General features: G+C 40.3%; 1 protein-coding gene across 2 annotated transcripts in view; it reads right to left on the reverse strand.

The window, feature by feature from the left end:
* The window catches only part of LOC105569982 (mucin-5AC), a 53999-nt gene that overhangs the window by 23004 nt on the left and 10868 nt on the right, over window positions 1-20127 (reverse strand). Inside the window, exon 1 of one of the 2 annotated variants that reach the window (XM_012026873.1) lies at window positions 19528-19720. The exons of the other annotated variant lie outside the window; for it this stretch is intronic. The gene's annotated coding sequence lies outside the window, so the exon portion shown is untranslated. Of the gene's footprint in view, window positions 1-19527; window positions 19721-20127 lie in introns of those variants that run through there. 2 annotated transcript variants of the gene reach the window in all.

A 20127-nucleotide genomic window follows, 5' to 3' on the forward strand; every position in this document is an offset into this window, starting at 1 on the left:
CTCCCCATATCCGAGTAGACATAGATAGAAAACAAGAGACAAAATTACTGCTGCGAAACACGTAACAGAGAAATGTATGAATATTTTTAAATGCACTAAATATACAAATTACTGATGAAAATTAATTAACTAATTATTGATGAAAAGTGAGCGAAATTAAAGAGGCATTTACACGCTAGATTATCCCGAGAAAATATACAAAGCTCGTTACGCACTTTCATGCCTTTGCCCTCCCCATATCCGAGTAGACATAGATAGAAAACAAGAGACAAATTTCGAATTACTGCTGCGAGACACGCAACAGAGAAATGTATGAATATTTTTAAATGCACCGAATATACAATCGAATAATCGAACGCACCCTGTGTGCGTGTTAAAATACAAACTAATATATTTTATTAGCAGCGCGTACACTTAGTTCTTTCTCCGTGCTAGAGTTTCTTTAAATTTGACATACACGTTCGGAATATTATCTTACTTTATGCGGCTCGAAAATTTGAGATCATTGAAAACGAGCAAATTCTCTTGGATATTGATTCGTAACGCGTTTGTTTTATCACCTCCAGAAATTAGATGAGCGTAGCTATCACAGCGGAGAGCGATGTCTCTCTATATAAATTATTCTTTGGTAACTGTGTAATATTAATCTTGTATGATTTTGATGACATAATATATAAAATACGATTGTATTGCTTCTTTACCCGGAATTCTACTGGTGTTTTTAAATATTTATTCCTTACGTAACGTTACTCATATTATTATGGTGTATCGTGCACGCACAATTACGTGCATTCGTGATTACTCGAAAGGTACGTAAAATCTGAGAACCGAGTGAAATCAGCGAGACCCCCGTTGAGCAACCACTTTATTCGAAATATTAAAGAGTATCGACGACCGTACGTAATCTCCGACAATTTCGCGTTGCGATTAGCCCGGCAGACGACGGCTAGGATTTTCGCCAAGTCGGGGAGTCCATTTGTCGCAGTCACGACTACGAGCGGGCCGTCATTAGGGGCGGTCTGGAATTTGGGATTATCCACGGCTCCGCAGGCGCCCGATTATTATTTTAATTCACCCGCGGCTCGCAATCGCTCCTCGCGAATCGACGCCGCGCTTTCAGCGCACGTGTAAGCGCTCTAATTGCGTTGCTCATTGTCGGCGACGTTTGGAACCGGCGGCGTAATCTCCGCGAATTCGAAGTTTCACGGGTACTATAGCGACGGGGAATTGTCATGACAATGGAAGCGCCGCACAATTGGCATAAAGCACATTTTCTGCGACATCGAGAATTAAACACGTCGAAAGTTACACCACTTTTCATCTTCCGTCGGGTTCGGAGGAGCCGCGAAGATTGCGTTCACCTTCCTGCGCCATCGGCGAGAGAGAAAGATAGAGAAAGCGAGATTCCTAACTTTGGTGAACGATTCGATCTCCAGTTATCGGAGAACATTGAGACGAACATCCACGAATAGACGGGAAAGTGCAACGTTCGCTGCTCTGTCTCGGCTTACGAGCTGCAGCTTCGATGCTCATTAATGGGGCGCTCAGCGTGCGCGCACAACACGTAGATATTGTAGATACATATGAATACAAATGTCTCAGAAATCATACGCTTTCTCTTGGGAATCTCCTTGAAAATATTGAAAAAATAATAGCGTTTGTTTCAAAGCGTGAATTCTATTCACATTTTACGAACAATGAAGACACTTTTTAATTAAGCTTCGCCGCTACAAGTATATAAATTCTAATCTTTTTCTCTTATTTTTCAATTAATTTCAGGCAAGGTTTAACATATTAACAAAATTCCAAGGTTTAAATATAAAATTGTTCAATTAAATAGTTGAATATGATTATGTACTAAATTCAATTTAAATTCATATCAATTGAAATATATAAAAAAGAAATTTTAATTTAAAACAATTTTAAACTTATGGATGAAATTTAAAAAAATTGCATTTATTACTGTCTATTTTCGCGCTTCAATAAAAATTAAGATAATGCACTTACACATGATTTTACACATAAAATTTCCCCGAGTGTCTTAAATTGTTTTATTTAAAAAATGGAATGTCCACATTGATTTGTAATTGAAACAAGTGATTCCTATACAACTAATCCTATACGCAAAACTGAATACATGCGGAAATTTCGATATTGATGTTCCAATACAGTTAATACGCGAAACGGATGTACACACTGACTTCGGTATGGATTTTTCCGATAAACCAAATAATGTCACTGATTTCCAAATGGTTTCAATCTAACGATTGGCTGAAATTCGTGCGATTGCACGCGATCGAATATTGGCCGGTCTCTAATACGCAAAGTTTACGAAACGTCCATTGGCGGTACACAATAAATATTATACCTGCAATATGCTTTCGGTTTTTCATGAAAAGTAGTGGAATATAAATTAGTACCTCTGTTAGAAACATTCGCTCTTCTGTATACATTCAATATAAAAACACGAAGGAATTGTTTGTGAGCATAGAAATTCTACATAAAAATATATACCGTTGTGGAACTTTTTTAAATCGGAGCAAATTTTTCCAATGCGCAAGTTTAAGTTTGGTTCCTGCCGCGAGATGCAGGTATCAATTTTCTTGCGCGAGAAATTACATTTCGCGGTTTTCAAGTGGCCCGTTCTTGCACTTAACACCTCTCTAATAAGTGATACCGCGTATACGGATCCGCTGCGGTTAATTAGAAACTTAGAAAGTAATGACGCGGATGAGATAATTGTTACGTCGCCGAGTTTCCGCGTGGCGTTACTTTCAAGCGTCTTCCTTTTCTTTGTCGCGGCACATTTCTCCCGTGTTTACGAGGTTACACTTCAGTTCGTCCATGCGTTTCTCCGACGCGATGCACTCGCTTCGCTTATCGTCGACATCTGGTCTTCCGCGCTGAATAGCGATTGGGAAAGAGTCCCGGTAGGTCAGCCTCCCGCACTTTTATTTTAACGTCGCCTTTCGCGCGATAACTCGCGGTTCCATTGAGGGGGGCGCGTAATTATAATAACTCGCAAAAGACAGAATTAATTAAAGGGCGCTTTAAAAACAGCGAAATAAAATTATGGTAATTATAACTAAATGAACGAGTTGTATTCTTTCATGTTTTACCTTTTTACGTTTACCGAGAGCTGCTATTTATACCGAAAAAGGGAAGAGCAAACTTTGCACAACGATTAAAGAGGGGAAAACTAAGTGATGGAAGTAATAAGAGGATTTGATTGCATGTCGGTACATCGGTTAACATTAATGAGACTAATATTAGTGAATTTCGTAATTTAATTAAAGCAAGGAATGGTAATCGCTCCTTTATTAAAACTAATTGCAGAGCTTGTGATTACAGCGGCGTGAATTAGACTCGATATACGATTGCTAATAATTTACTTTCATTGTTAATATACAGCTGATAAATATATTAAGGGGCAAAAGCAAACAAATAAAAGTGACAAAAATCGCAAAAAGAACTTGTTCTTTTTTTAAGCAAAACTTGCATCCGTATAAAATAATTTTAATTCATCTCGTTGCAAATAACCTAACTTCGATTAACATTAAAGAATGTCGAAATCGTTATTTCATATTTGTGAAAAAATCAATGTCTACGGGAAAAGAAGCAAAATGGTATAAAATAATCTTAATTCGTCGCGTTGCAAATAATCTAGCATTTATTAACTTTAGAGAATGTAAATCGCTATGGATTGTTTGTGAGAAAATTAACGAGAGAAAAGAAGCGAAACTACGTCGGTCTCTGTTTTCAATAAACGCAATCTCTTTTTGTTGGAAGGAAACGCTAGATCCCACAGATAGTTAATCGATACAATGTAAGCGATCGATTACCTTCCTGCATGATGCACAGCAAAAAAGAAGCAGCCAGACGAGGATGGCGGCGTGCAAGCAACCGTGAAAAGGACGAGGCTCGCGTCAGGTCGGCAGTTTTTCGCAATCAGCGCGGGTGATTACTTCCTTTATGCCTCCTCACGGAGGACCGGCACGAAACAACCGAAGAAGCCGCACTGCCGCGTTTTCTTCACTGGGATCGCCATGGCATTTCGTCGTTCGAAAGAAGATAATCGCGCGCGCGAGCCTTAAGCGAACCCTATTCAAGGCAATAAGGCACTATCGCGCGACGTAGTGCCGAATTTTACAAGCGCACCGTGTAATTCGCGTGTCGCGGATCTTGCGGGGCGACGCCGATTTTGCAGATCGATACCCGGGTCCGTCACGAGATCGGACCTCGTGTCGATTAGACCCGTAAAAAGCTGCGACTCGTGTGATTATGACATGGCGAAAGGTCAGCGATCGGTCGAGCCGAAATCACCTGAACTAGCAACAGCAACAACAACCACGAGTCACGATGGGATCCAGAGATCCTTGCACCTCTCGTTCCGTAATCACCGCTTTCGTAACCGTTGCCGTTATGTTACCGCGCTACCGGTCACCGTAATTGGGGTCCACGGACCTTCTGCCGCCGCTTACGATCCGCTTAAGCCCGTATAATCGTAACAGTATTTTAATTTCTGCCATATCGGCAGCTCTCTCCTTATCTCTCTATCGCGACCCGACGCCGTTTCGCTAATGGATTGTAATCGGTAGCCTAGCATTACTGACGGAGACGTATCGCGCTGGCAGCTATTCTATTACCCTATGTTATTAGCCCAGATGTCGTGAGCTCGCCATGCATCTACGTGCACGCGGCTAGAATCTGAGATGTCATACGACCGGCTGAATTAATATTAATTAGCGCGAAATAGTAGCCGAGCGAGATAGCAAAGATCAAAGATCAAAGTTCAAATGTTTCGTATTACGCTATTTAATAACGTACGTACTTCCAGGATCGTGCAAAAGTTTTTATGCACTTCTCTTATATGTTATTTCCTATTTTACATCGTAGAGCCGAGAAAGAATTACGGGAAATCGTTACAATTGATATCAAATAAAATGTTTTAATAATCTTTTTTTTTTTTAAGAAATAATGAATTACTTTAATATTTCAGTATGTGCGCACGTAGAAATTTCTACAGTTAGTGCGTTGGAAAAATATCGAGTTGTTGGAAAAATATTCATCGGTTTTTGGTATCCACTTGATATCACTGTGAGATGTTTTCAAATGTTAATTAAAAAGTCTTTCTGCAAAAAAATGTCATAGCTACAGGTTATCATGTTTATTGTTAAAGGCCAGGTATCTAAGTTTTACTCTGGAATAGTTAAAAAAATTCATCAAGTTGTTTAAATTCTGTTTTCGTACCGTGTAATTATGTTATTACAGCACGGTTTTATTTGCTCGAGCAGGAAAATAACGAAAGTGAAGTTTTACTCAAAACTCTAACAAGACATATCTAATTGTGAAAGTCCCTCGTAGATCAATCGATCGAAGTAACATCGTCACTATGCTGTATAGTTCACCAAAGAGTATCATATCTTTTGAACGACTCGAGAGATGGCACGAGATCGGATACAACAATCGAAACACAAAATGTCGAAATAATACCAATGTAAACTGTGTCGAGCAACTTGTTGGAATCGATATCGACACCATGTTGCCTCTTGATTCGCGTATCTACTTGTATTCAAGTATGCATCTACAGATTGCCATCAAAGAGGCCGTGTGTATCTAATGTTTGCGTTTTCAAATGCAAAATAGCAAACTACCAGCAAATAGAAACTATTTGCATACCTAAAAAGATACATTATGTAAATATCCCCCCGTGGTCAAGCCGTGCGATTTTGAGTATTCGAATTCAGAAACGGAAACGGAAAGATAAATTTGTACTAAAGTTTAATCACGTAAGAATTAATAGAGACACGAAAATTGCAAACGGTGGCTTTGGATTAAAATTTCAGCTGACATCAGTTAAAATCATTGACTCCCATCAGTGATTGATTAGATCACGATATTGCAATCAATTGTCACAGATTTCACGTTTGATTCGCATAAATTTTAGGGGACGCGATTCACGAATGATCGTCCAAGAGTTAATGAAGCATTCCAGAATACTTGATTAACTTCTATCTCCTGGCCAGGATTCTTGTCAACGAGCCGCACTCCCGTTCCTCGCCGCGAGAAACGGTCTCCCTTTCCCGGTCGCCCCTCCGCCCTTCCTCCGCGGCACTCTTTCTCAGATCGCCGGATCAATCGGTGGCGAAACGAGGTCTTCAAACAAGTAGAGTACCAGGCGAATTCCCCCCGTGCAGCCAATTCGGTGTGGGAGAAAGGAAGAGAGTGTTGCCCAAGCAGCGCACCGCGCGCTACGTGGAACAGAAACGTAATTATTATCGCCGGGTTACGTATTCGGATGTTCTTCCGCTCGTCGAATCTTCTCACATACTACACCACGCGCATAGACGCGCTCGGAACAATGGCTTGGCCTCAGAAGCGATTCCCATATTATGCAAATACCAGCGCTCTCCCTGCTCCGTCGGCCGCGCCTCGTCTTACCGCGCCACGTCTCCTCGCCCTCTCCTCAATAGGAGGATAGGATAGTTATGTTGATTCGGAACAGCTGTCGGACGCAATAATTATGGGCAATCGGTTTTGCGCGAACGCGTCAAATGTTCAATTCTTCAACCGCCAGAGGGGAAAACTGTTTCGCGTCCACGGTTTTCTTTGAAAATTTTTAAAACGGAGAAACTTCGAATTACATATTTAAAGAACGGCACGTTGCATTATTCATGTTGAAAAAAAAGTACGAAATCGCGGCGCAAAGACTGCAAATGTTCACATTTATTTCATAAAGGTTTTGCGCGATGCATCATTTTCTGGTAATATAAATTTTAATACCGCGATTCAATCGAACGGCCATTTCTGTCAATCAACTCCGAAATTATAAAATGCGTTAGCGCCAAATTGCAATTTTCTCGTGTGAAAAAATACCGTGGTTATGAGAAAAGCTCTCTCTCTCGTTTTCCATCTCTTCCATTCCGTTCATTTTTCGTGGGTCACTTTGCCAACTGCAAATGTAGAAATAAAATATTCAAAGCCACTGCAACCCGATTCCGTGAACGCCGGTTATCCGCCCCGATATTGAACGCTTCTATGCAATCTAAATTTATCATCATTTAAATCGGTGATAAACTAGAACTGCTCTACTTTTCATTGCATTTTTTTCTAACGAGCTGCGCCAACAAAAAAAACTTAGCTACGATTGCAAACATGAATGCGAACGTTTCACCTCTTCTGCATTTAGTAAATTTTTCGAATGCGCGTGTTGTACCAACGCGGTTTTCGACGAGCGCCATTCGCGTGAGCCCAAAGTCGTTGTTTTCCGAACTGCCAATTTTCGCTCTCAGGGGGTATCACATTTTCTCATATTGAGTCACTGTGTCGCAAGCTGCGGAGGACTCGTGTAATCTCATGTTTTGAATTAAGGGAAATGACGCAATCGCGGTAAGGAAGGTGGAAGGCCGCGCCACAAAATTTTTCGAAATACCAAGTCTCACCAAGAAATTATGAAAGTTTCGCCTTCGGAGAAAAATTCGCATCGGTGGATCAGAAAGACAGATAATGCGAGAAGCTATTATTCGGTGAGACCTCAGTTCTCTCCTTCCTCGAGGGATCGCTGTATCTCGGCAACGAGATAAGGTTTTCGGATAATCCCATAATTACAGATACTAAGCGTCGCGGAAATTAATAGCTAATAAAAGTGAACGAATGGCGAATAGAATAATAATTTAATACGTTGACAAATTCGAACGGATATACACAACTGCCAGGGTTAAATCTTTTGACGGCCACATGTTTTTAAGTCACAGCAAAATATTTCATTCTTGTTTCAACATCATTTCCTCACGTTGCAGCTTTTTCAAATGAAATCTTAAAGAGATAAAAATTTTAACGTCTTTTCAACGCACGTATTTCTTGAGTTTTTACTTTTGAGTTAATGTTCGACTGGTGGAAATTGCGAGTCGAAGTAAATTTAAAGGACACATTTCAACTATGATTCGATGCGGTGATTCTATTCTCACTTCTGCTTCGCACGTCGTTTAACGCTAAATGTATAACTGTCCGATTTCGAGTTTTATCTGTACGCAAATGTTCGCGCCAACGGATTGACACCAGAGATAAAATCGTCACATTTATTACTAAATTTCACATTTCGGGCGCAGTAGACCAAAGATTCATTGACACACTTGCGTCCCCGTCGCTATCCAGCGTTGCATTTAGTGCTACATGTAGCTCCCCGATTTCGAGTGTTATTTGTCTAGCCTACGAGAGGCAACGCCTAATGACAGTACGAGATGGGAGACAGCCGCATTTAGCATGCGGCGAGGATACGAGGGCCAAAGTTTAGTCTTGTGACCCAATTTGCCGCCGCACGTTTTGCAACGTCGGTCGCTTTCCACACGAGATAACGAAATTAATGACTAATTGGTCGACTGGCTGCAGAAAAAGAGTTACATCGCTCTACAATGATGGCATACAGCTCGACGTCCAATCGATCCGATCTAATTAGCCGACGGCTGATTAAATAACGCGGTTAAATGACTGGCTCGAATCTTATCTGGGGGAAAACGCGTGATTGTATAATAATCCGAGATATATCGCCCGGCGCTTGGCTTTGTACTCTCGCGCGTGTAACGAAGCGCATGTGCCGCTGATCCAGCGCAAACAAGGAGGAACGGTAACGCGAGACGTCAACGTGCGGCAGATACGTGCCATAATCGCATATAATGATACCGTCTTCCCGCTTTCTCGGTGAAATAAAAGACTTTCTTTCCCACGCGTTCGCCTCGAAAATCCCCCGATGCACTCTAATCATCTGCCCCGAGTTTCAGCGCGCCGCGCCAACGATATCGCCCGAGGATTTTGCTCTGTGTTCGCACACATATAACTTGGCGAGATCTCTTGTTCTGCAACGGGGGACTCCACTCCTTTCAGAGCCACCGGCTGCAATTCTCTCTATATTAACTTGTGACGTATCGCCCGTCAATAGCGTCTCTCACAATTAAAATTGCCAGCATGTGTTCTGACGCGATGATCAATTTAATACCGTTTTCAATGCCATTTGCTTAGACATTTTTAAAGCTATACTAAATAATTTTGTTAAAATTGTAATAACATAATCATTTGTTTGGTCGTTTAACAACAATGTACCTACGTACCAGCAGTGGCTCATTGAAATAATAATTCTTTACTTATTTACAAGTACTGCAAATTTCCAGTTTGATAAATAAACCGCTGAGCAAACACAATTAATAATGATGTAAATACAAAAGAATTTAAATTGGCATTTTACACACTCGCTGAATAATTTGGCAAACATGTAAAGTAACTATTGTTACTTATAATAAACCCCTTTGGTTTATAATAATTTAATAGCGATATACTATCGTATCGTCGCAATGTTTTTTCCCGCGGCAGAATATTCTGTACGGACTTTATAATAAGAACGAAATTTTCATCTGCTTTACGGTATTTAAACGCAAAAACCTGCAACAGTAGTACGATGGGAACGCTCCGGGAAATCTCGAGATCGAACCAACAACGATTTCCTTTTAGCACACCCAGCTATTCACAATGTATAACTCCAGGGAGGGAGCTTTTTTGCGTGCCTCTCTTAAAGTTTAACAATAAATTAAGCATTATAAAACTGCGCAAACAAAAAGCAATTCAGGGAAAAAAAGTTTCTTTAGAGAAGAATTTTTCTCGAAAGGTTTTTCTGGAATTGCGACTGCCGAAAGCTTCGTGCTTAATTATCGCTTAATTTTCAACTTTCACATTTTACTACATTTGCGCGTAATTTTGTATCGTACGTTGAAAATCGTACTCCGCGAGAAATAGGAGCATTCTCTTGGAGAATCGATTCTGAACTCGTTAAAAGGGCTGTTGACGTATATGGAAAAGGACGCGCCGTGGATCAGGGACATCCCGTGTAACGAGGAGAAAATATTCCGCAACTAATTTGCATTTTAATATCCCTGACGAAAATCTAATTCGAATCTTAATTTATTCACGTCCCATTAGTTATCTCTTAACTCTTTCATTTGTTGTTGGCAAAGTTAAAAATTTCGTCTCAGGTTTTTCCCTTCTCTCGCGTCGCTACAATAACGAATCCTCGGATCTTGTAATACCCTGAGATCTGCCCAATTACTGGAAAGTCAATCTATATTCTCAATATTAAGATATTTGTTCCTGAGTTTGAAATTCCGCCTTCCCTTCGACGCGCACGTTTCTAGGACATTTTGAGACGGTTTAATGTTCAGGTCGAGTGATGTCTTACGCGGGTTATACTACATCGTGTGTTTAATTAACGTGACAGCGGCCTGGAGGACTCTCGGGCACAAGAGAGAACGAGTTTCACGTTTCTGATAGTCGCCCAGGAGGGAAGTCCGATGTCGGAACAAAGGCAACCAGATAACGAAGCAAAGCTAGGCATCTTAGAACGCGTACGTATGTACCTCCTTCCACCTTTGTAATGCTAATTCGATAATTATTTCAGTAGAATTAGCTGAGAAAGGACGGAGGAGCACAAGTATGAGGAAAGAAATGTATGCATCGGAAAATCGGTAGCGCTTGCCCAAACTAAATGAATAATCTTCAAGCAGATGATTCCGAGATTTTATACGTACATTGGATATCCCGTTCACTTTGCCGAATACCACCCTACCTTCTGCAAATTGATCGCACGTCAATCTGCACGCCAGGTACACTCCATACAGCACCACTGTATTATAAATATTTTAATGGTATGCTTCATATAGAATCGTTTCTCCATCCGCAAAAATTTTTAATTAAAATTTTCGACGTCAAATTATTCTCCAAACTTAAAATTCCATTAAAAACTTGCTACAGCTCAATCGAAATTAATTAAAAAGCACCGTTAATAATAAGCCACGTTTCTTTATAAAAATACGTAATAAGAGAAATGCGTCAATTGTGCTGCAACCGCTTTAATTTATTAACAGAAATTCACTGTATGCGGAATTAATACATTAATTAAATTTATTCCTAAGCACCGCAAATTTCCAGTTTGATAAATAAACCGCGATGTGAAGTACACATTCTCTCGCGATGCATATACGCTCTCTTTGCGACCCGCCCACAGAACAGCCATCGCCATGACAAACTTCGCGGAATTTCGCGACTCAGAAATGCGATGCATTTCCGCAACGGCGTTTATCGTCGAACTTTTCGAGCTCGAAGTAAAAAATGGTACGTAAAGTTTGTTTGTCAGCAAAGTACAGGGTAAGTGCCGTGCAACATGCCGCGGGGCATAATATCGATATCGATATGGTCGCACGCGCGACATCGAATCGCGACGGCGGGGCGTGCACGGGATCTGCAGCATGCTCTCTGCTGCCATTAGATCGATAACTTTGAACATTCACCGACATATCCTTATCGGGACGCAACCGTCGGTCGATTCCGACTTCGGTCGTACAATCGACGTCGAACGCTGTCGAATACGCGAGTTTTAGACACCTCGAAAAAGTAATAACAACCAACTTTTGTTTACGGTTTTAATAATATCTCTTCAATGATCCCTCAATATTTTTTATGAATATAAAAGATTTTTAGTTTGACGAACTGAATAAAACATGCAAATCCCAATACTGCAACTTTTGCCAGTTTTAACTGATAATTGTACGGCGTTCTTTTAATTTGAAACATAATAATAATACTGAAACATTGTAGCAATTAAATTTAAAACATTTTTATTAAAATTTATTTTGCAGCAGAGAAACGGTGTTTTTAATATTTATTTTAAATATACAAAATTTTAAATTAATTTGTTTTAAAAATAAGAGACATTGTTAACAATATATTCTTTGATATCTGTTCATTTAAAATATGATATTGCATTATTTCGTTCAAAAAAAAAAGTTCTATTATAAATACCATATGTATTTCGCGTAAAATTAAAAACAGCGCCGTTTGTGAGAAATCCTGGAGAATTGAACAATGGACCTGTTAAATCGTATTGGCGAATAATTATTCTCGATCATTTATCACGTATTTCGAATAACAGTGCATATTTCTCGCAAGTTCGATACTCGTGGAAACCTTTGAGTTATCCGAAATATCAAGTAACCCAATTGAAATCGGAGTCGATTCGTATACCTGCGATAACGACGCCATTTTTCTTTCTAATTGCTCTCTCGGGGTACGTCATATCGAAACGCGTATATTTTTCGGGCTTCAGAGAACACGTGCAAACACCGTGCCTATAATATATTCATCTTTATTGTAGGATGCGCCGCATCCACACATAATTTAGTTCTGAGATTTACAATAATAATTTCTCATTAATATGCCGAGTCCTATACACCCATACTGTAGTACTGTAAATGTACTTTTAGACAAGGATACATAGTGTACCAGCTGAAGTATAAATTTAGTGCTGCAGTTCATTCACGTCCTGCCTAATAGGGAGACGTTAATCTCCTAGTAATGTAGGAAAGGTCCTTAAGGCAGCAATCGCTTTCGCAAAAGTTGCGTACTTAATATAAGTTAGATTCATGAATTATCGCACACTATGTTTGTGTGCAAAAATTTTCATAAATTTCTTTCCCGCGAATTCACTAGATCGCTCAATAAGTCTTTAAACATTGAACTAGGAGATCGCGATAAAAATTAAAACTATTTCGCAAGCTATAGAGATGTAAATGAATAAAAAGTTTGATATAAAATTATGTGAATTTTGCTCTCGTAATAGTTTAATTTCATCGCTAACCAGCTGCTTGGCCTAGACGCTTAATCAGTTATTACAAGTATAACAAATATTTCACTATCTTTTTTATGATTACGTATCTCTGGACCGCGATCGTTTGAGGTAACATAAAAGAAAACGACCTCGTCGTGCATCATACTCGATGTCCACGTCAAAGTGATTACATTTTATCGATAATAGGATTCGCGTTGGCCGCGCGACTTGTCCGTGGGAGTGGCAGCAGGGATCGCTTTGATGTGGAAACCGGTCGGACGCTGCTAGTAGTATAGCCAGAAACCAGGCGTCCGGCAGATCGTTTATCGCATTAGCGGACGGTCCACGGTTCCGCGCGCGGTACCTTCGGCAAATTGGGAATTACGGCAATATCGAAACTTTGATATAGCCCCGCCGGTCTCGGCTCGCAGTCATTTCCCAGATGAGTTTAAATACGAACACAACCATACGCGCAGTCGCCAACGACAACGCAAGTCCTTCGCGATATTATTTTCCGTACTGTCTCAAAAGTCAATCAGTGGATTATCACTGAAAACAGCAAGTCACTGATTCCCAGCTGTAAGTATACCACTGAAAATCGCAGTGGTATATACTTGTAACTGTGAATCAGTGAGTCCTCGCTGTTTTCAGTAATAATCCACCGATTGGCTTTTAGAGAGTAGAGCAAACTCCCGAAAAGCGCGCGATTAATACGTTGCGAATATTGTCGCGTGAAATCGATTCAATAAATTAATGTGGAACACAACGCCACATATTTCCGTTCGTTGTGATAACACATCTCTGGGGAAGAAAGACAGTTAGCAACCCATTTTGGGGCCCACAATTAGTAATCGAATTATTTCGATTGTTCGAAACTCTACACTGACCAAAAAAATTTTTTAACAAAGTAAATAGGTTTACTTAAAATTATATTTTTTTACTGAGGTGAATATTTATACTATTTAAATAAAAATATGAAATTTCAAGTAAATCTGTGTATTATGTTAAGTAAATTAATTTAAATCATTACATTTTCTACATTCACCTAAAGATTTCATGAGAGAGGGAATACTATTATATTTATTAAATGAAATTATTGTTTTTGTCAAATAAGAAATCCAATTTTCTTTGCTGTAAAACTTATATTTTAGTACACGTTTTATAGAATTAAAGTAATTTTTTTTATTTAAAATTGTCTACTGTTTGATATTTAATAAATACTTATATTAAAGAAATGCGTATTTTAACTTGTTTATTATTTTTTAAACTTAAGTTAATAAGCTATTAGGAGCCACCTCCTAATAAATAATTTTCTTGAGTAAACTAATATGATTTTCGATTAAGATAATTTTTTATCAGTGTACTCTGGGAAAAATTTTAACCGTTTCTTTGTAGTTAAGCAACTTAACGTTTCAGTTAGTGCCTCTTAAGTGAAAATTATCGACAGGACTAATTGAGAGAATTGATTAGTATTACTTAAAAATCTTGGATACAGATAGAATAGTTAATTGCGATTTTTAGTTACGCGAGGTAAAATTCGCAAAAGGTTCGAGTTACCTACTTATTGTGGGCCCTAAACTGGGTTGCTAACTATCTTTCTTTTCCCAGAGGTTGGTTGAAAGAAGCAAGAAAGTCACCGCGCACGTGCTCCTGTGGTTGCACTTGCACAGGAGACATTCTTTTTTGGATTTGGAAATACCAATTGTAATATTCGGTTTAATTACAAACGCCGCAGTCGTCAAGTCTAGCCAAAAAAGGCTATTAAAATAAATCTCCCCCGCGTCTACGTATCCCGGTTACATTCTGTCGCAAAACGGGTTTAATGCGGCGCGTAATGCTGAACAAGAGCATTTACATTGCGCGCGATTAACGTCACTCGGTGAGGCGAATTATGCGCGTTGCGCAAAAGCACGCCCTCCGAAATGCATTGAACCTTCGATATAACCCGAGAGCTCGTCATTACGTCGTGGCCCGAATTAATATCCATCTATTACATATTAAATTACATCAAACGCGCGTTTGTGATTATCGCGTTTGCGATTGCGCCGTCATATCACGGTCATACCGTCGCAGCATATCGTTGATATCGTTACCCCCGTGAAATTGGGAGGACGCTCGCGGAAGTTAAAAATCGGTGTGCCCGACGCAAAGAGATATTAAATCGCGAAATAATTCCTGTTTTGTCACGCGATATTTTATTGCCGTTGAAAAACTTTCCATTGTCATAATATGCAGATCATGTTTGCCGTCAGATTTTGTGTGTTTGTCATTTTCGAAACTCGGATTTCATGCCGCGATACAATTTCACGTTAAAACAAATCCAATAAAATAATAAATTAACAATTCGTCCCCGCGCGCATGTATCGTGTGTGCCGTTTGCCTCGCAGGACGTAAATACGCGGATTTTATCATTGACGTTGCGAACATCCGACGGATTTATTTTCACCCCTTCGTCACATTAATCATAATTCTGAAATCGTTTCCCCTCGTTGTTCCGATTAAACAGCCGATTTGACATCGAATCGCTTTGCTTTACGACTTCCTTTCAGGATTTGTGGTTTTTGTAGATATCACACGCGCGTTGCGGCACTGGGGTACAATCGACTCTAGAACTAATCACCGTAATCCGGATCTAATTTGGCGCCGTGCTGGTAGCGAGTGAGGCTCCCGCCAGGATTAATCAGGGATAATAATTGGAAACTTGACTTGTACCAAATGACAATCGTAAAGACGAATGGACGCAACAATGATGCAGATAAACGACGTCGAATATATTCAGTGACACTACAGCATATATGCGTGCGACAATTAAATTTCTAATTTAACGCGAAACAATATACAAATGTCTACGCTCTTGTTTAAGTATAATAGCGCCTTTGCTCTTGATCTTTGTAGTTCTGTAACTTTATAAATAATAAGTTCCTTGAATAGCGTTAAGCAGGTGCGAGATCTGACAGAGCGATAAGTAAAACTACATAATTACGAAAATAGAACATTCTGCGCATTACCTAACGAGAAGTGAGATAAATTGTGTGTTAAAGTCAGAGAACACAGGTATATTCTGTATGTCATTATCTTGACACTTGTTTTAGCAAAAGGGTAAAAATTGGCTAACAATAAGATTAATGGCAGATTAGCAAAAAAGATGGATAATTTTGTTTTAAGTTCGTTTTAAGTTCCATGAAATCCATTGAATATTTATCAAAGCCAGCTTAAATGTAATGTGACAAGCTCGAAATAATTTAGAGAGAGAGAGAGAGAGAGTGAGAAAGTTCGACTGTTTAATAAAATTTTCCATCGAATGAAAACTTCAAACGGCGAACGAAGCGGAATCCAGCGGCTCCTTTTTGAATGAAAATGAAAACGACCGAATGCCGCGCGCAAGACCTAACGAGATGAAGAAATTTTATTGCTTTATTAACGGAAAGAATATTTCGTCGTCATTCTCCCTCTCGCGCGGGAGAAGCTCGCGCGCCCAGAAGCTCGAATGTGCCGCACGACGTGTTACATTCGCGCATAATTACACCGATGTTGGCCACACAGCGTGAGACTCTTTTGCGCCACGTTTTTGTCAGACCGAGACAAAACGAAAAGAGATACGAGACGAACGGAGAGCGCGACGAGATGAGATTTCCACAGGGCACTCGCGTGCCTGGAAATTCGCGTGTAAAAATGGGTCATACACACATTTCGTTATGACGTATTGCTTAACGATCCTGCCGCTTTGTCCGACATCGCATTCTGCGTGCCTCATTCACCTAACTGGCGAGCGCAGATTAATTAGCCAGAGACAAGATTAATTAATTATGGCGACCTCGACGAGTTCGACCTAGGGGCGTCCCGCTTTATTATCGTCGTGTTCGACATCGAGTCGAACAAGAAGTTGGTTCTCATGACCAAAGACTCGACTCTAATTAGATTTACACGCACGTTAACTAACGTACAGACATAACGGAAGTTTGTTACACGTTTATTATTACGTGAATTTTATTAACTAAATAATAATGTAACTCGTTATATTCATCACTCATTAACCGCGTCACCATTTACTTGTTAAATACAATTAATGGCATCTCCGGTAATGTATTTAATTTAAAATACAAAAGTATATTCAATACACGGTGTATGACATGTAGTATCGCAAAAGAATTAAAGACATTTTAGGTAAACGTGTTCTTGAATTTAATGTCAGCAATATACTGGATATGGAGCTCGTTTCTCCTCTTACCGAGAGGCTAAAGTTAAGGACTTTCAGAAGGATCTGTTGGCACGATAGCGCAAATTGGGTCTGCCCCGTCCGCATGTAAGAACCTCCTGAGGGAATGAAATTTGGCTGACATCGCGCAACTATCTTTCAAGTTATTCTAGCGCGCTTACTTCTGTCTGTCTAAAGTATAGAGTGTTAATTCATATCATTTAAACACGGGAAAGTAATAATTTATAATATAATTATATATCGTTTTTTACGTTACATTAATTACATTAAAACAAAATCATTGGTAGAAAAGACTGTGCAAGGTGCAATTTATGAATTTTACGCTAAAACGAAAACTCGTGAAAAAAATTAATAAACAATTAGCGCGCAAGAATAGCGTATTAAGTAGAACATTGGTACCCAACTTGAGCGCGATGTTTGACGGCGAAGCGAGAGCAAAAGGCTGCCGGAAGGATCCGTCAGTTTGCTCGCGCGATAATGGAGCAGCGAAATTTCCTTTATACATCGCTACCTTTAGGCAAATAATTCCACCGAGTCGACTGTCAGCGACGGATGCAAAGCGGATAATGATACTCCGAGAACCTAATACCATTGATATCGTGACATTTCGCATTGCGAATGCTTCGGGGATCTTCAATCTTTGTTTACGCTGCATCGCAAATATTCCACATCCAGTTTCGCGCGGTAAACGAAGCAGACCGGGTATGCTCGATACTCTCTTGTATAATGTACAACGGCGGATGTTGAACGTTATAAATAATACAAATGCCTGACATATCAGAGCTGCCTCTAAGATAATCCTTTGGTACATTCTGGAATTTAACGTGATATCTTCAGCGTACCATTGTGTTAATAACACGACTTCCGCTTTTAAATGTCGAGTTTATTCTGTCCAGGTTAAAAACCGCGCCGAATTAAAATTTACAGAGACGGGAAATTCGAATAATTTATTTGCCTACCTCTTTTCATTACCGTTAACAATATTGTAAACGTTAACGACAGGAAGTGACCCGGCGAAAATAAACGAGAAGTTATTGCATGACAAATAAATATTTTTCATGATGTCGGGCCCCGGTGGACGCTGTTTAAATGTACGCTTGAAAAACTGCGCCTTTCCTGGTGTCGACGAGAATAATAAAAATGGTTGCATGAGCGCGGGGCGCCGCGACGCGTGGAAACGCGCCAAAGTTTGTTCGATTCAATGGCAACCCCTGACGCGTTTATAACCCTCGGGGACGGTGGAAGCGTCGAGTAAAACGTAACGATATTAAGTGGTAGAATGTTGGGGAACACTCCATGAAATTATCTTAAATTTCCATTGAAAATCTGATTTTGCACGACACAGTGGTTAATTGCTAGAATCGTAGCTATTGTGTACACACAATACAAATTTTTACATTCAATCCACTTTTTTCGCCTGCATTCGTATTTTCGATTTTATTCGCACATTCCGTCATTTTATTTGCAAATAAATAATTGCGTCTAAATAAAGTCTATTTTCATTGCATAAAATGCAGTGCCAAGTTTCTATCCTACAGCATTTTATTAACGCTAAAACAAGTTGTGTAACTGAACAAGGCGCATGTATACTTGACGTACATTTCGCAAATAGGTATTTCGCTGATGGTAAAGTGCCAAAAATGCGATTTGCCCGAGTTAAGAGGATTACTCGTTAAATATCGCCTTCTTGTAAAGTAATGCTCCATCGATCCGCGTCAGCGCGCGTTACATCGCCGGCTACGAAAATGCCCAGCCCGACGATGACCCTTTAGCTTGGACGCGTCGGAAAATTCTCGTACCTAATGCGCTTTTAAATTTCGGTTGAATTTACTGCTGCATTTTTGCGCGAGTACGGTATTTACGAGCGCGTAACTTCGTAATCAGCTGTTTCGAGCGCGGAATCCTCTCCGCGATACATAAGCGGTGCGCCGCTTTAAAGAGGAAAGGCACTTTTTAAGCTAAATAACGCCGACGAGCAACCTGGCAGATCGATAGGACATTTAAACGAGAAATCCTAACTTTATCCGGGTTCAAAGATACGCGCGATATAGAATGTCACGATAATAACTTCGCGATCCAAGATACATGAACTGAACCGAATCTTAAACTTTGAACAAAATTACCGGGCGTTCTGTATACAACTATCCAGTATCAAATCGAATTTCACTTCTCTGTGAGAACGCAAAATTGTTTTGCATTTTGAATCCATTAGGCAGAATGCAATTTTATCGGAATCATCTAAATATTCCTGTTTTTCTATTTCACAATATGTAACGTCCGTATACATATTGGTTATTTCAGCTTATTTTGAAAAAACTTACATAGTTTAAGAAAGAAAATATTGTATAGCATAAATTATTCTACAATTTTAACTTGGGTCCTTTAAGATATAATAGATAGACACCTATGCCCGGTCCTAAACGGCCTCTTTAATTTCTAATTGATAAATTATTCTACTCGCCCTTAGTTTCCACTTGTTAATTTCGAGTAGTTCAACATTGATATTTCGAAAAAGATTGTCTTAAATATAGAAAAAAAAACATAGATAAGCGTAAATACTTGTCGCTTTTTAAATAGGAGGACACGGTACGATCGATGCCGCGTATATCCTTCGGACTTACGCCGATTTAATCGCTGTAAAACAGCCCGTACGACGACCCCGTACCTGGTGTTAAGTCCCGCGTAACGATCGCCGAAGTGGCGAAAACACTATCCTGGATTCTCGGCCGCCGATCCCCTAAATCTCCAAAGTCGTGGTACACACGCGGCCGGCCTCCGGAGAACGACACCGGAGCGGAACGTCGCACGCGCGCGAACGCTGCGGGAAACGATCTCGTTCGCGTAAACGATCGACAGGGAGAAACGGGAGAGAAAGCGAAAGAAAGAGAGAAAGAGAAAGAAGAAAAGAGAAAAAGGAAGAGGAAGGGAAGGGAAGAGTCAGCAGCGAACAGCCGGGGCCGAAGAAACTTGGAGCGAGCTCTCTCGTCGCGAGGGAGTCGCGGCACGATACTGACGAGTCGCCCGTGGGGCGCACGGACCTCATGCCGCCAGGATCTCCATCCCCACCGATCCGGCGCGGCGCGGCGCCGATATTCAGGGCCGGTTGATCCACGGTAGGATTGTCGCGATCCCGAGACGATCCCCTCGATTGTCTCCCGCGTAAGGGTTGATTAATTGACCGCGTACTCAATATCCGGTGGGCACGCGGGTCAACGCGTGCTACCGTCGCGGCTCGAGTCGTCGCAAATGGACCGTCGGTGTCCGA

Source organism: Vollenhovia emeryi, unplaced genomic scaffold (assembly GCF_000949405.1).
Source record: "Vollenhovia emeryi isolate VEMERY1.0 unplaced genomic scaffold, V.emery_V1.0 DF939122.1, whole genome shotgun sequence".
Taxonomy (NCBI): Eukaryota; Metazoa; Arthropoda; class Insecta; order Hymenoptera; family Formicidae; genus Vollenhovia; species Vollenhovia emeryi.